Genomic DNA, 15,707 nt, shown 5'->3' with positions numbered 1-15,707 from the left:
TTGTATAAATGAACGTAATAACCGTTGACATGGAATTATTGATCGCGTTGACTGAAATAATGAATTAAACGTTGATTTCAGTTTACAGATTACGTTAGTAAATGAAACTTCTTTCGATTCAGAGTTTCATTTGTATGTTTCTTTTCGTGTGAAATAATATTACCTTCTTTTTATATTTGTAATTCGACTACAATACGTGGCTCGAACATCACCATCAAGATATATTTCACAGATCTGCTAATAAAATCTCGACTGTGAAGCACGTGCGATTCTATAGGAGAATCAGAGAAAAATAGATTTCACAGAGAGTTAAAACGCGCGGCAAGAATTTGTCAATTGGTAGCAGCGCGTCCGATTATATTCGGTCGCCTGTTCTAATGGACGCCAAAAGCCCCTCTAACCTGTGCCTCCATCATTGATAATAGAATATTTAATCATTTCGACAGGCCGGTGAAATCGCGTCGAAACTACGTGAGTCTCGTACCGAATGCTTTTAATTACACGACGTTAACTAATTATATTTCGAACGGTGCCCGGTCCCGTAACGATCCACATTCCCGGCACGAGTATTCCGGCTGGAAGCGTCGAATTACTCGTATGATGTCTGCCCGACGCAATTCCATAATTGACCGTCTAATCGATGCTCTAATTCCTGTTCTGTCGTGACGGTTTAAAGGGCTCCCGTCGCCCTACGCAATTGACGGCCAGCCCGATTAACGTTCCGTGTCTTAAGTCCCATTGAGAAAGGGAATTTACGTTGCTGACGAGATGACATGACATTCAAGTTACGCGTCGTGATAATGAAATAGCTCGTGGAAGATTGATTTCACTGGGTTAGAAAAAATCATCGTCGACAGATGATATATAGTCTTGAATGTAGACTTGAAAAGAGGGATTCGTATTTGGGACAGGATTCTGAGATTTTGGGAGTCGATTTGAACAATAGCGTTGGAATTACTCTCGCAATTGAACCTTTCAGAAGACAAACTCGTCAATCTCATCATCCAGTTACACGATTAACCTTCAATTTTCAAAAAACCAAAACTCAAATAACAAGGCAAACGAATTAATTCTTAAGCTTCCATCGAATCTTTCTTCACGAACTTGACATGATGCTTACGAAATTTTGAATGACTTATATCAATTATTCCAAGTTTATAGCGAAACGTAAAACTCAGTACTTTACGTTATTTGTTGCTGTAATTATACTAATTAGTAGCTCTGCTAATTACAGAATAATTTAACGAGCAAGTCGCGTGTGGAAATAAAATAAAACGTTGATTAAAGCTAAATCAATAATGTCGACTAGTTTCTTCCCTTGCATCATTTCCTGAGAACTTTTAATAAACTTTATCTTTTTCTTTTAGAGAACTAAGATTTATATTTTTTTCTACGATTGTATACTTTTGCACTTCTGAAATATCATATACCGTGGTTCTACATAATTTCGTGATATAATCGAAGTCATTCTCTTGTTATCAAATTTTTCTGTTCTTAAAATTTTGTTCTTCTCAATTAACTACATTACGTAGGATCATATTTCTTTAATCGCTAAATAACATCAAATTAAGAAATTCGTCAAAAATGCACTCATTATGTTCTTGTTTAACAATCTTCGTTCCTAACGTTATCTCGATCGTTTCTTTCCAGAAGCAGATTGTTCGAAGAACCAAAATCATCAAAGCTCTATTTAGAACGTATTAGCCGTGAGTCAGTAGCGCGATATTTTCGCTGGAAATTACCAGGTAAAGGGATGCAGCTTGTTACGGAACACTGGGAAAGCTCGTCACGAGGCCGGCCACGTCACGTAAATCGTATTGCGCGTGATGTGCAACAACAAGTAAGGTGTATGACGGGCTGAAATTAGTAGCGAAAGCAAGCCTTGGCACTGCGCCGAAAATACATGGCAATTTTATTTCGGCGCGCCATGGGAGACAGGAAAAAAGAGAGCCGACCAACACCATAGTAAGTGATAAATCACGAACCATGGCCGTTAAATAATAAATCAAAGCTATGCTTGCAAAGGTTCGCGAAATTAGCAGAGATTTCGGAGACTTTTGTAGCGCGATAATTCCCAAGTATAATAATCAACAAATCCAATTTACAATCTTATTGTGTACTAATATTTCGATAAAGAATTTTCAGAATTAGGAACAAAAGTTTCATGAGCATATTTGTCGTAGCAAGACTCGCACATTTTTTTATAATAGCCAATGAATTATAACAGCTAATAAGTTCAATTTACATTTGATTAGCCACGAATATTTCGATGAATAATTTTTTGAAACAGCAACAAAAGTTCCATTACTATATTTTGCCTAGCAAGACACTCATATACTTTTCTAGTTCGTCTCATTTTCATGAGTGTTCCACGCCCTTTATCGCTATACCTGTTTTTACCGCTCCTATTTTTTCCCCAAAGCAGTTAATTCGTATCCAGAGTTTCTACATTGAACAACGAAAGCATGAGAATTCGAAGGAACAGCATTCGTCGAGTAGTAGAAATAGTTGGTAACAACGTTCTTTGACTTCGTGGCTGTTATGAATATTTGAATATTTATCTTTCGCGGCGTCCGCTGCATTCATAGAGCATGGTACACAGATGAATTTATACACTTTGCTTGAGATAATTACCGTTTGAAATGAGTCCGCAACTCATTTCTACGGATTGAGTAAGAAAAGCAATTTTCGATAGCGAAGGATCGCACCAGGTTTATCGAGATTGCGTATCGGTTTCCGCATCGGATGTCGACCGATTCTTTGTTTCTTTTGTCCAGCACATGATATTATATTGTAGTATCGTGGACGAAAGGCCTAAGAGATATCGGGCGAACTATAAACAATGTCGCGAGAAAGCCGAAGTGCCGACGGGCCCAATAATGTATCGTCGGTCCTTCAATCGAATAGTTTCGCGGAAAAGGTCTGCGTGATCCCGGCCACGAGCGGTTGCGGAACACGTGCGTGGTAGGGCTAAGACAAAAGACAAAGGGATGCTAAGGACAAAGACGAATTAACAGTATCAGTTGAGAAGTCAGAGAGTGTAAATCGAGAAGTCAAGGAATGCGAATTGTGTTGTCTGCGTGAGAGAGAGCGTTGGAACCGTGGTGACGAGAGTTGCAAATCAACTATCTAGTTGTTTTAATTATAATACGTTATTGTGATTAGTTCACGTTAAACAATCATCGTTTCCTGTTTAACCAACATCTGTTTAATCCATTTATTGTAAATAAACTAATTGTAGTAAAGATCCTACAGTATGTTTTACACAAAACATCTCGAAACTTTTTTGGCAATGTAATTCGGTAATGAAAAATGACCGTCACGATTTTATCGGTAAAACATGAAACAAATCTGTAGATGTTAAAGGATATTCTGATAAAGAAATTCTTCATTGGAAAATAATGTATATGGATTTAACTATGCATTTAATGTTTTTTGGTGGAAACAGGCATTGAATATTTTCAAAATAGCAGGGAAATAACGGGTAAACCCTTTAATTCGTTGAGCCGGTAACGCTTTATTTAAGAAATCGCATGTGGCGTGTCTCTGTCTAGCCGTCAAAGAAATCTAATTCTCTCTATTCGCCTGCTCTCTAATTTTTCTCCCGTTAATGGTCCGAATTAAATGAATTCAAATACCCCTTTAACAAATACAATTACCGGTAATTCGCCGAAGATAATTATCTCTCTGCCCCCTGACCACTCCCCTACTCGCGTTTTCGAGTGGAAAAAGGCCAAAAGATAAAGGGGCGGAGGCTGAGAAAAATAGTCGGGGGCATAGAGGAAGGGAGAGTGAAGTACAGAGATAACCAGCAAGTACGTAGATAGGGTGAAACTAAAAGAACGGAAGGCAATGATATATAGGGAGTAACAAATGATAAGGGAGCCACTTATGGGAAAGAAAATTGTCTATGACTTACGATATCCTTCTATATTTGTGTCTCTATGTAAGAACGTTTAATAGTTGTTGTCTGATTTGTATCTGGTACAGTAAATTTCATTGCTTTCCTTTATTTTATTTCGATTAATTTTCTTCTATATTATTATATCTTTTAATATAACCAGTAGAAAAATCATTAATTTTTAATAGATATTTTAACTTTTACTTTGTAACAGCTGTCGTACGAAAGACACATATGTACGTGCTGCGAGGAATGTGTTTTATGGATGCAAGTACAGAAGTAATTCCTTACGTCGTCCCTTGTTTTTTATACGTCATGTTTTTCAAAATAAAAGAATCAATTCGTAAACGTAAAGATTTTTATTGTTACAAATAATGCGGTAAAAGTGAAAAAGAAAGGGGCGAGTATCTACGAATGTTAATAAGAGATAAAAATGAAAGATTCCTACGAAGAACGATACACAATAGTGGCGTATGAGTAGCGGCGATCTCGTTAGTCACCTTAATTAAGTGTAATTCATCAGGAAACGTACACAGTTTGTAGAAGGGCGAATTTTTCGCCTCGAAACGAAGAAGAGAGCTAGAAGTCGATTCGTCTTCATTAATTACTCGTGGCGTGTGATAGTCTCGGCCTGTGAAGTCGTGACTGCTGCATTATTTCGCGGATGCATCAAAGTCGTCACGTTTCGCTACTAAATTAATTCGAGCAAGATCAAGCAGCTTCCTGTCGAAGATTAGCTGATAACTAGCGGTGGAGCCGCTACAAACAAAGCATTTTCAATTCTGATGGCTTTTTAAGTCACACACATACATACGTGATGACTACACTATAAATTCATATGCGTGTGCGAAGAGAATTTGTAAACAGAGAAACTCGTTATTGAAGATAGTAACTGAAGCCATATACGAACGTTTAAAAAATCGACAATTATTGCCGCTACATTATTACGTCGAACGATAAACGAGGAAATATTGTATATTCTATGTGCAACGAGAAAGAATATTAAAAAGCTATAGAAAGACCGAATGTCTGTGTGGTGCGATTAAAACATCGTAATCAATTTGATCGCATATATTAAATCGTAATATTTAAATCATATATTTAAAGAATTAAGAAAAGGAAAATAGAAAATAAGGAACGAAGAAGTTGCGTTGGAAATTCGTGCAGATTCGTTGACAGTTCGAAGTTACGTGGAAATGGTGAAATCGGCAGCCCTTTTTCAGGATTCAACGACGCGTGATAACCAAAAGCCGTACTCCTTTTCGTGGAAAACCTTTGCCTTTGACCGGCTGCTACGAAATCAATGGCGGATCAAAGAACGTTCGGCTGCTCTTACGACTCAATAGGACTATTCCAAAAGGACCACCTTCGCGGATGTATGACAGGGTGACTTTTCAAAAAGCTGCTGATTCGCGAAAATAGTTGAAACCCTGAGCGAGCGATTTCTCTTGCAAAGTAAAGGGGAACATTTGTATTGAATATACTTCAAGAATGAATATCAGGAAATTATGATTTGTTGACAATTCGGTATATTCGAAGTTTTGCTTTGGTACCGCTTTCAGGAATCTGCAAAGATACGAGGTTTTGAAGCTACTAGTACAGTAGAAATCTCGTTATGTGGACTCCACTTATTTCCTAATAGCAGCGATGAAAAATATCTTTAAAATGACTTCCACAAGTGCCGATAGATATTCGTGTGATTTTCCTACGCGCATTTAAATTTGGAAAAGGTGGTTTGAAAGTCTCTGTTTAAGTTCTATTCCTTATTCGTGAAAATATGAATTTACCGAAACATCCACGCTGTATTAACACTTTGACTGCCACGCAGAAATCACACGTTTCGCTCAAGATGCCACGGGAGTATTTTTATTATACAAAGCATATAATGGCAAAATAATGATAAATTGATGATGTAAGCAACATTCTTCCCCAATGGACCGTTTATCTTATTGGTGGTCACGGGTGACCATCGTGGCGCCTTGGTAACAGTTGATAGCAACATATTATAGCAAGGCTTCGTTTATTTCAACAAATCATTCGCATTCGTTATTTCGTCGTAAGCAAAACGTCCAGAATATATTGTTGAAACATGTAGAAGGTATTAGTAAACAGTATTTGCTCATTCTATATACAATAGTATGGTTTGTGTACACTTCTAACTTCAATTATATGATTATAAAGCAGCATTTACGATTACTTTCTAAAGTGTGTTTATAATAATATTCGTAGATTACCCCTCAAAGATATGGATGCGAACACAGTGCAACGTTAGATGCAAGATTTGTTCTCATTTCTTTTTATTGATGTTCTAATAAAAATGTTTAATTGTTCAATGTATTTATCGGTTATATTCAAAATGCCCTAACTGCCAATTTTCATACAATTCTTACAATTGTAAAAAGTTCAAGCGCTCCGGTCACCAATGACCACCGTAGCGTTACAGGAGAAACCGTGGTAGGTCATATATGACCAACGTGGCAGTCAAAGTGTTAATTTGAAAGAGTATCGACAAAACACATGCCACAAAATAAATGCCGCAATTTTAGCTTCGAACTGAAAGTTTCGGTGATTTAAACGAAACGCTTCTCGCGAAATTAGATCAAGCTTGCAATATCACTCGCTGGCATAGTCCATTTTATCTTCATAAATCAATCAATCGGAAGCGATAGCAGCATCGCTGCTGAAACGTCGCTAGAAATTTCTCGTCGATCCACCGGCAAGCAACAAGCCGGATAATCCGGCTGTTTTTCGGTCGATCGAGCCGCGTTAATTACAACCGTGTATCACAAGATTACACGCAGCTTTTCGATACGAACGACGTACCGTTTCTCGCAAACTTCCATTCGTCAGAGATCTCGTACCTTACGTGCTTTTGACAATTTCTCTGTAGCCACTCGAAAAACCTGACGTTTCGAAGACACTTTACGACTAGTTTTGCCTCTATTCGTCGAGAATTCGGGACAATTCGTTCCTAGTTTACGATTTAACGACAGTTTGTGGTCAGTAAATGATATTCGGAAGTGTAATCTGCGTTACTGTCTTGCAATTTCTTGTTTCTGGGAAGTTGTTAATGAGAGTTGATGAGAATTTTAGCTCGTTCTGGATAGTAAGTGGAAAATGATATTCCGCATGACCGTTTCGCGGTGTCCTTACCCGTTAACTTTTGGCTGACTGTTTCATTCAGCTACGTGGATGAACGAAACACGGATATTTGGAACTATTGTTGGGTTCTTCGAACTTTGAACTTGACTTGTTAATTTTTCCCATTAGTCACATTAAAGTATAAAATATTTCAGTTTTATACTATGTGTGTGCTCAATATTCAACTGTTCTCCTTCTTTGAGACAACTCCGGAATTCAGATCCGATTTTTCCGCTGTTTAAATAGACGCAATGTTCCGACATTGACTCAAACGGACACTTAAGGCCCGTAAGAAGTGTTAAGTCGTAAAACTCGTGACAATTTCTGTTAGCTTCAAGAAAGAGAGAGAGAGAGAGAGAGCGCTAAGAGGTGCTGGGTTCCTTGGTAAGTCTCGGAGTAAACGTCGTGACGGCGTCCTTTCCCGAAGATGTCGGTCGAAAGTTTTCCAGTTCTAACGGAGCGACATTTAAATGGTTTGTAAGAACGCGAAACTCTGCGAGCAGTGTGCAATTATTAGAGTGAGAGAGCGGGCGAGTTCCCTATCGCCAAATTCAACAGTTTAGGAGCCGCTGGCGAATTCAAATCCGCGAATTCGCCGAGTCATTTCAGTTTGCGAACCCACGCTTTCTGGCCATGGTTCAGAACATGCTTTTGATACAATACAACACCGCCTTTGGGGAGATACGTTTCGTCTGCCATTGGAAACTAGGCCAGCCGAGCACCTCTGCGAAAGGGCCGCTGGAAGGTTCCTTATTTAAATTAATAGAGGGAACAAATGGATCATTCGAATCGCTGCGTTAATCACATACAATGGAATTGTTATATTGAAAATTTAATATATAGTAGATATGTTATACGATACATTTTAATTCAAGAAAAATAATAGTGTTGTTGCATATTGATGACATGTCTATTGCCATTCATAACTGTTCCGACACTTTTTAGCGAATTTGTCTTAACAGTATATGAATCTCCATTAGGTCTTAATTTATTTTTAATTAATTTATATACGTACTCGTGAGTAAATGTATCGAGAATCATAATGTCAATCGTATAGTCTGCAATGTATTTCGTGCTTTCTTGATTAAACTTTATTTATTAAATCGGAAGATTTAGTGAGTGACATTAACAGCATTGTAATTTTATTTCTTTCATATTCTATGAATTGTCTTAAAGAAAATGATTTATAATTAAAGATAATCATTTATATAAAACTAACGCATTAATGCATGATAATGTTATAAACAGTAAAGCATAATAATAAAGTTAGAAAAACATTCACCTCGCTTCGAGATTTTTGCTCCTTCTACAGTTTACCATATAATTTAACTTCAATTAAATTCAGAGTAGGGACTATTATGTTTCGTGCATTTAATTTGGCACGACGTTAGAATTGTCCCCCTTTCCCTCGATTTATCGTGTTAAACATTTTCATCGAAATTAAATTACCTTTTGCATTTTAAACGCAAATCGATCATTTAAAATCAACCCCTTTTCTACCTTAACAATTTCAATCGCCGACAAAATGCATCGCTATCGAGCGCAAACACCGCGTAGCCGCTTTTAAAATGAACTTAACTTAATCACGTTAATGCAAGAAAAATACTCCATTGGAAAAATAAATTTATTCTCTCCACCGGTGCTACACTTTGCCCTTCGTCTTTCACTTTCTGACTGGTTGGAATTCAAGTCATCCGTTCTTTTATCCTTCGCTGCAAACCTTTCAATTCGTTAATTAATCTATAACCTATAACACTTTTCAACAATGTCCAATATCGCTAAAAATGAATATAATATTTATATTAATTAAACTACGGATTTTTATGCATTTATGGAAAATGTAAACCATCCAAAGTGGAATATTTGTTACAACTTTTACCAGATGAAACGATATCTAAGTTTCATTTCTTTAGCCGTGTTCATAAAAATATAAAAACCGCCAACAATTAACTCCTTTCGTCTGCGTGTTCTTCGTCTTTATCCACTTTAATCCCATGTAAAAAAATTCCAAAACCATATCCAGTTCACTTTACGCCGTTCCATTAAGACCAGCCTTTGCTTTTCGAGTAGAGTAGTCTCTTAATTCCCCAGACTTTAATGTCTCCGGCGGAACGAAGAGGATGAAGGAAGGGAGAAAAAAAGGAAGGTGGAAGAAGACCAAGTACGCGGTCAGGTACGACCTCGACGATTCGCGGGGAAGAAGCCTCATCCTACTAGACGAGATGATTTCCTTTGAGAGACGAGATTTCTTAAGCCCCTCTGTTATTGTCTTCATTTTTATTCTTCGCCTATCGCATCGTCCTGCCGCAGCGACAATCAAAGGGAAGCTGGTATCCCTTGCATTTTTTATGCAGGACGTTTGGTATCCTCACGAGATCGGCAAGGCGCGTGGCCTGTACAAGGCTGAGGGCAGCTTTTCTCTTATCACGGATGGTTTTCCCTTTTCATTCGAGCTAGAAGCTAGACCTGCTTTGGTCTAAATTTCCTCAGGTCTGAAGTTTAGACCGTGACGAACGTTCACAGGGTTTCGCGCGAAACCGCCTTCACCGCTGCCATTCAGCACGAGCATTTTTTGTCGCACTTTTCACGGCCGAGAGGTTAATTTCGTTAAACAAACGGAAGAGAACGCGCATGCCTAGGATTTCGCCGTCTTTGATTCGTGGTTTCACGTGGTTCGGATTGTATGACGTACGTAGACTGAAGGTTCTTTGATGTTGGATAGTCGAAATACCGTATTGCGAGCTGTTCGCAAGCGTGAGATTTTTAATTTAGCTTGTTGCTGACGTTTCTTGCGAGAGCATTCGTCGTAACTGGGCCAGGGCACAGACTTTAGCCCTTTGCTTTAATGAATTCGGAGAGTAGGAAATTGTACAAAAAGGCTTCATCACGGGTGATTCCAATCTTTTTCGGATATCATTGTAATCCGCGAGATATCCCGGGATATCTAAGAATTATGGCGTCTCTAATAATTGGCAATGAAATAATTTCTTAGACGATTAAATCAAAACTTTCTGCGTGTTTCTTTGTGCGATATGCATAGATTGCAAAAAAGAAGGAACAAAGATGTTTGAACGGACAAGTTGTGAGAAAGATATTCTACCTCGAGTATCTAGCAATCTCTAGAAAAATGATAAATTTCTAGCTTTTTTAATCAGTGGAATTGTTTACAATTGCTTGTGCCCATTGCGAGGAAACTTTCGCGAAATGACGCAAAACCGAAACTTTTGCCCATTCTCCTCCTCGGAACTTGTTCCCTGCGCGTAACACATTTTCTAAAGAATCGCAAAGAAGCTGCAGTCTTTTTTGTTATTTTCATACAGTCGGATGGTTTTCTTGAGATAACACTAGTACTCTTTTACAATACTTGTAGACTGTATTGGTAGTCAGCAATCGAAAAAAGATAAGAAAAATATTTATTTGATAAATAGATGTATGGACTGGTTCTAGAAATTATAATCCACATTATATGTACTTATGTATGCTAATCTAATAAAATTAAGTTTTTTTAAAACACACGAATTCGCTTCTTTCCGGAGTTCTTTCATTTGTTTTTCTAAAAGAAACCCATCTTCTCTTTAGATTCAACTCTTTTTCTTAACGCCAGCGGTTACAAATCAACCGGACACACGAATACAAACTTCAAAACAACGAATTAAATATTATAACACTTTCGTAGGCGGCAAACACGTTCTGGCTGGTATTTGCACACGGCAGTCGCGTCGACACACTTTTCGCAAATATTGGACGAACGTGTGCATCGCGTTCGCGCCTACGCGATTCGCTCGAATCAACAATGCCTTATGAAAACCGTTTCATCGCGGAACTACCAGCGGCTGAACAAGCAAACGTCCACGAAACGAATAGGCGCGTCGAGTATTCGACGACGAAGGTGAAGGAGACGATGGAAACGAATTTAACCGGTTTTGATTATCCAGTCGTTTTCCTTTATATTTGAAATCCCAACGTACTCTTTCCAATGAAATTATAAATTTCGCTGAAACGTCTATCTTTATGTAAAGCTGGAAACAACTTTTTAACAACGCTGATGTAGCACGCTATTGATTCTTCTATGGTTGCAACTTATAGATGAGCAATTGACGTGAAAGTGGGATCCGCTAACAGAGAATTTTTTTACGATGGAAAATAAAACGAGCGTACTAATTTTTTGGATGAAAGGATATCGGAAAACATTTGATTATTTTAAACGCAACGAAAAGTAAAAGCAGTAGATGCAATGAAAAATGTTAACTGACCAGAGATAGCATAGGTACATTTGTTCGGTTGAAATTTTGTTCGTCGCTGCTTTGGGGACCGCGCAGGTTTCGAAGTTTTATTTCGACGATAGTTAGATTTCGAGTTTTCAATCAAATGGAGTTCACGGCTAAATCGAGTTGACGAATCCATAAGTGATAGAAAGCGTGAAAAATAAACTAGAAACTTAAATAGCTCTGAGAATTGGGAAAACTAAACTCATTTATGCGCAGAGTACCAGCAAGCAAATTTTAGACATATGAAAATCGTTTTAGTAGAGGAGGGAGCAGTATTTTATAGAAAATTAGATTTTAAATTAAATTAAATGCAATTAAAAGCTAATTTTTCAATGCAAACTATTCGAACTGTTAAAAGATGAGTTTTCTAGTTCTAATATTTCTTTATTTTTTTAGCGTAATCTCGTTTGATACTCTTATATAATCATTTTATTTCTTATTTAAAATTTCTATTCTTCTCATAGGATTAAAAATGTCTACTTAAGAATTTAGGAACATGATTTCTTACAAGCAAATAGACTTCATAAAGCAGAAAAGAAAAGAGAAAAGAAAACGGAGTTTCTCCCCCTTGCACTTGAACAAGAGAAGAAGATCTCACAATCAGTGAGGTAAAAGATTCATCGAACAAACTACATTCAATTCCGTTCGAGAAACGAAGGAACGAAAAAAGAGTGAAGCGGAACATAGAGCACAAAAGAATCGCTCGAGCGTATTCAATCAGCACGTTCAATTTCACCAACTGGTACTCACATAATTTAAGAAAACTGCAATACATCCAGCCCGTGATACGGAAACAAAGGAACAGGCAGGAGAAATAACGAACTCGATCTCTACATCGTCGCTATCTATGTCAAATAACAACGAATCTCTAGTCTAACAGATGGAGGAGCAAAAGAATAGAGAAAAGGAAAGGAAAGTGAATATTATACAAGGAAAACGTTTGATTTGCATATATACGTGGAACGAGATTCGTTGCAACGATACCAATCGAAACGAAAATCCTGTCAGACAATAGGAGCAAACCTTTGTCTATTCGCGATTAATCGACGACAATTGAAATAAATATCGAAAAACTAATCAGCTTCCACGGTAAACTAAAATAAATAACGCGCTCGATAATGCCGGATATTAGTTTTCCATTGGAGAACAGCCATCCTTTCGACTGAATTAGCTCTTCTCTCCGTGTTTCGTTAACGATGTTCCTCGACTGTTTGCTCTTCGACCTATTTTTCAGCCGCGTTTCGCGCGAATCACTTGCCCCGATACCTGGAGATATAGACTGTGTGCACGGAAAAGCGAGCCGGATGCAACAAATTACGAGGAAATTGATGGGGGAAAATCTTCGTGAAAAAGAATCACTGGCAAAAAGAAAATCTTAAATCATACGAAACGTAATGCACTTGGGAGTTTTTTAACTACCATGGGGCTAATTAATTGGTATATAAATGCTACAATAAATACAACGACGTAGGAATACTTTTTGTAATCGCTGTATATCCAGGCGTTTAGCAAGAATCTCACTGTGCTCTTCATTGTATCATAGCTCCATTTGTTTCAACTCTTCAATTGGTTCAACTGTATGCGTGTAACGACAATTCACCAATTTTTCTTGCTACCTAGATATTATTTTTTATTATTCAAAATTTACTAACACTAACATTAATTAAAATTTCCTTTTAACAAACGAAGTTCTAGTATATATTCAAACAAAAAAAGAAAAATACTTGGAGCGTGGAACAATGTGGAAAATCGTAGTTGGTAGCGCAAAAGGCAATTTCTGCTCGAAAAGCTAACATTGTATTCATTGACAAAGTTAAAGTTCGCCATGGTAATAGCACTAAAACCATAATAGTAATAACAATTGCATGAAAGTACCTAATTCATTGCACGCACCAATCACTATCGCTATTTCTTCCCAACGCTGCAACCTCTGACACAAACAACCCTTCTTTCATTTTGGTGCCAATAGTTCTGTTTAGGTGGTTTAATAGGTCATTACAACAATCAGCAGAGCAATGTTGCTACTTAAGCGCGAGCGTAATCGCGATTTGATTCATCGAAACCGCGGTTCAATCGGGCCGAACGCGTTGGGCTATTCCAGCGCAATTTTCGTTTCATTTGAAAATGGTAATACGCGTATCCACGGCGCGGGATTAGAATTCGTGGGTTACCTGTATGTTGCGCGCGACACGCGTGATGGATCTCTATACGCTATCGTCAGGGATCATCCCCGTTTCTGGTGAAACACGTCGAACCTGACTTTCCTAGTACACAGGGTGTCCATCAAACGTACGCCATCGGCAAAAAGTTTGGAAAATTTCGAAATATTCTTGAAGGATGGATTATGGAAGAAAAACAAACCAAGAATACTCTGGTCTATAAATATTAGATTACTTGAAAGTAAACCTGATGAATAAATCGTAAATTTTGATGCATTTATGTTATATTTAATGGTGTCAAAGTGCATAGGATACACGTAATACGCAAAGATATATAAAATTCCAAAGTATAGTATACTTACTATAATATTTAGTAGGTGAAACAATTAATTGAACACATAACACGTATATTTTCATATTTTAATAAATTGAATTGTTTTTTCTGTTGTAATCCGGAATAAGAAGTCAACACGTTCCAGTTGTTGCAGCACGAAACGTTTTACATTTATAAAATATATTTTAAACATGTATATTTTATGCCAGGCAAATCGCTTCGTATTAAAATAACGAAGCGATTGGACAGAACATTCCAAACCGTAGTAATCATATTTTTAACGTCCAATGATATTAAACTTCCCAGAATGGAAGTATAAAATTTAATTACATACTCCGAAATAACCCAGAAAATTATATTTCGTAATCCGTGGTTTTCAACGATGCACCAGTCGAGAAGGTTATCTTTTTAATTTGCCATTGAAAATGTTAAATCGCAGGTTAAATCAGAGTTAAATCACATTCGACTAATAATAATCCAGAGGGAAATTTAACAGAACTCGTAAATAAAATTAAACGGCCGATCCTCGTCTTCTTCCGTGTTCCTTTTCAAAGCAAATTAACAATTAATTAAAACACGGCGTAAAAAACAATTGTACGACATTTTCTCTGGAAATAAATTTTAGCCAAAAAAAACTCGAGCAATCTGCTACTGAATACTAAATGCAATTGAAGCTATGAATTGCAAAATAGTAGGAATCCACTTTTTGACGCATGATTTATCGTTATGACGCTTTTTCGTTCACTCAAACCTATCTAACAACCGGACTATTTACACAAATTCATATCTTTATGAATACAGCTGAAGAAACTGTATTCTCGCTCCAAATACCACAGCAAATATTATATTCTATCCAACATTTTTGTCTTGCTTTTCCACGTAGAATCATACTATTACCGATTATACCGTGATTGTTGAGACACCCTGTATACACAATATACACATTCGTGACCACATTCGTGATTATCGCTGTAAAGATGTCGCCGTATATTTATGACCGAATTAACCCACGGAAGTACCAAGTGCACTGGTATAAATGTGCTGGTATAAATACACGACGACGGTTTATACAAAATCGGCTTGTCGGCAGAAATGGAGTTTTGCGAGAGTAGAGAGGATTGTAATTTATGGACGTAAGGGTTGGTTAAACGTTGATTTGACAATCGTGAAATCGAAAGGTGCACTTTGACAAGCATAATGCGAATTCGAAACACTTGTAATCTGCTTGAAATTTCTTGGCACGTGTGTAATTTCCTTTTTTGAACGCAAACAACGGAACGTATGAACCTGTGTGAGGTATCAAAATTGCATAGACCTGCATAAAACTCATGATCTATTCTTCAAAAGAAGGATTCAATTTTCTTGCATTAGTATTTCCAATTTATTCAACAATTTTTATTCGATTCAGAAGAAGAAGCGTTACTGCATCGTGTTGAATTACGCGATATCTCTGTTGAATTCGAAAAAAATACTTTTACAAACGCTTTAAAATGTCCATTGAACTATCAAACAAATTAGCGTTTAATTAAATTTTCATTACTTCTACCTAATAAAATCCAATAAAATCATGGTACAGCAAATATTAAAGGTCGTCAGTGTGAAACCGTTTCCGTTGAACGACAACTCGTCGACGTCGAAGAAGCGTGCGCAGACTTCCGACAACGTCTCCGGAGATGCCGGAAATTAAGTTGGCCAGCGAATTATGCAAATACGGATGATCGGTCGAGGTAACTGAAGGAACGGTATTGTCGTATCACGATCACACAGACAAGCTATAGAGCTCAGCGACCGATCCATGGTATTTGAAATTGAAATAGAATGTTCCAGCTTTTAATTAATGCTAACGGCCGTTCGTGCGCGTGTGCACACGTGTTGGATGGCTTTTCTTTTCACTTTTCGTCAAT

At 37.4% G+C, this 15,707-nt stretch overlaps 1 protein-coding gene and 1 long non-coding RNA gene across 3 annotated transcripts in view; one reads left to right on the top strand and one right to left on the bottom strand.

The window, feature by feature from the left end:
* Positions 1-15,707, bottom strand: part of LOC117243296 (zwei Ig domain protein zig-8-like) — a 442,015-nt gene that overhangs the window by 3,992 nt on the left and 422,316 nt on the right. The window lies entirely within an intron of this gene.
* LOC117243298 overlaps positions 1-15,707 on the top strand; it is a 64,541-nt gene that overhangs the window by 41,570 nt on the left and 7,264 nt on the right. The window contains exon 3 of one of the 2 annotated variants that reach the window (XR_004495431.1): positions 1,651-1,938. The exons of the other annotated variant lie outside the window; for it this stretch is intronic. This is a non-coding gene — a long non-coding RNA (uncharacterized LOC117243298). Of the gene's footprint in view, positions 1-1,650; positions 1,939-15,707 lie in introns of those variants that run through there. 2 annotated transcript variants of the gene reach the window in all.

The sequence above is a fragment of the Bombus vosnesenskii genome, unplaced genomic scaffold (genome assembly GCF_011952255.1).
Source record: "Bombus vosnesenskii isolate JDL3184/JDL3185 unplaced genomic scaffold, Bvos_JDL3184-5_v1.1 scf7180000013265, whole genome shotgun sequence".
Classification (NCBI taxonomy): domain Eukaryota; kingdom Metazoa; phylum Arthropoda; class Insecta; order Hymenoptera; family Apidae; genus Bombus; species Bombus vosnesenskii.
The sequence above is the reverse complement of the archived record's forward strand: the minus strand, read 5'-3'. Positions and strand labels throughout refer to the sequence as shown.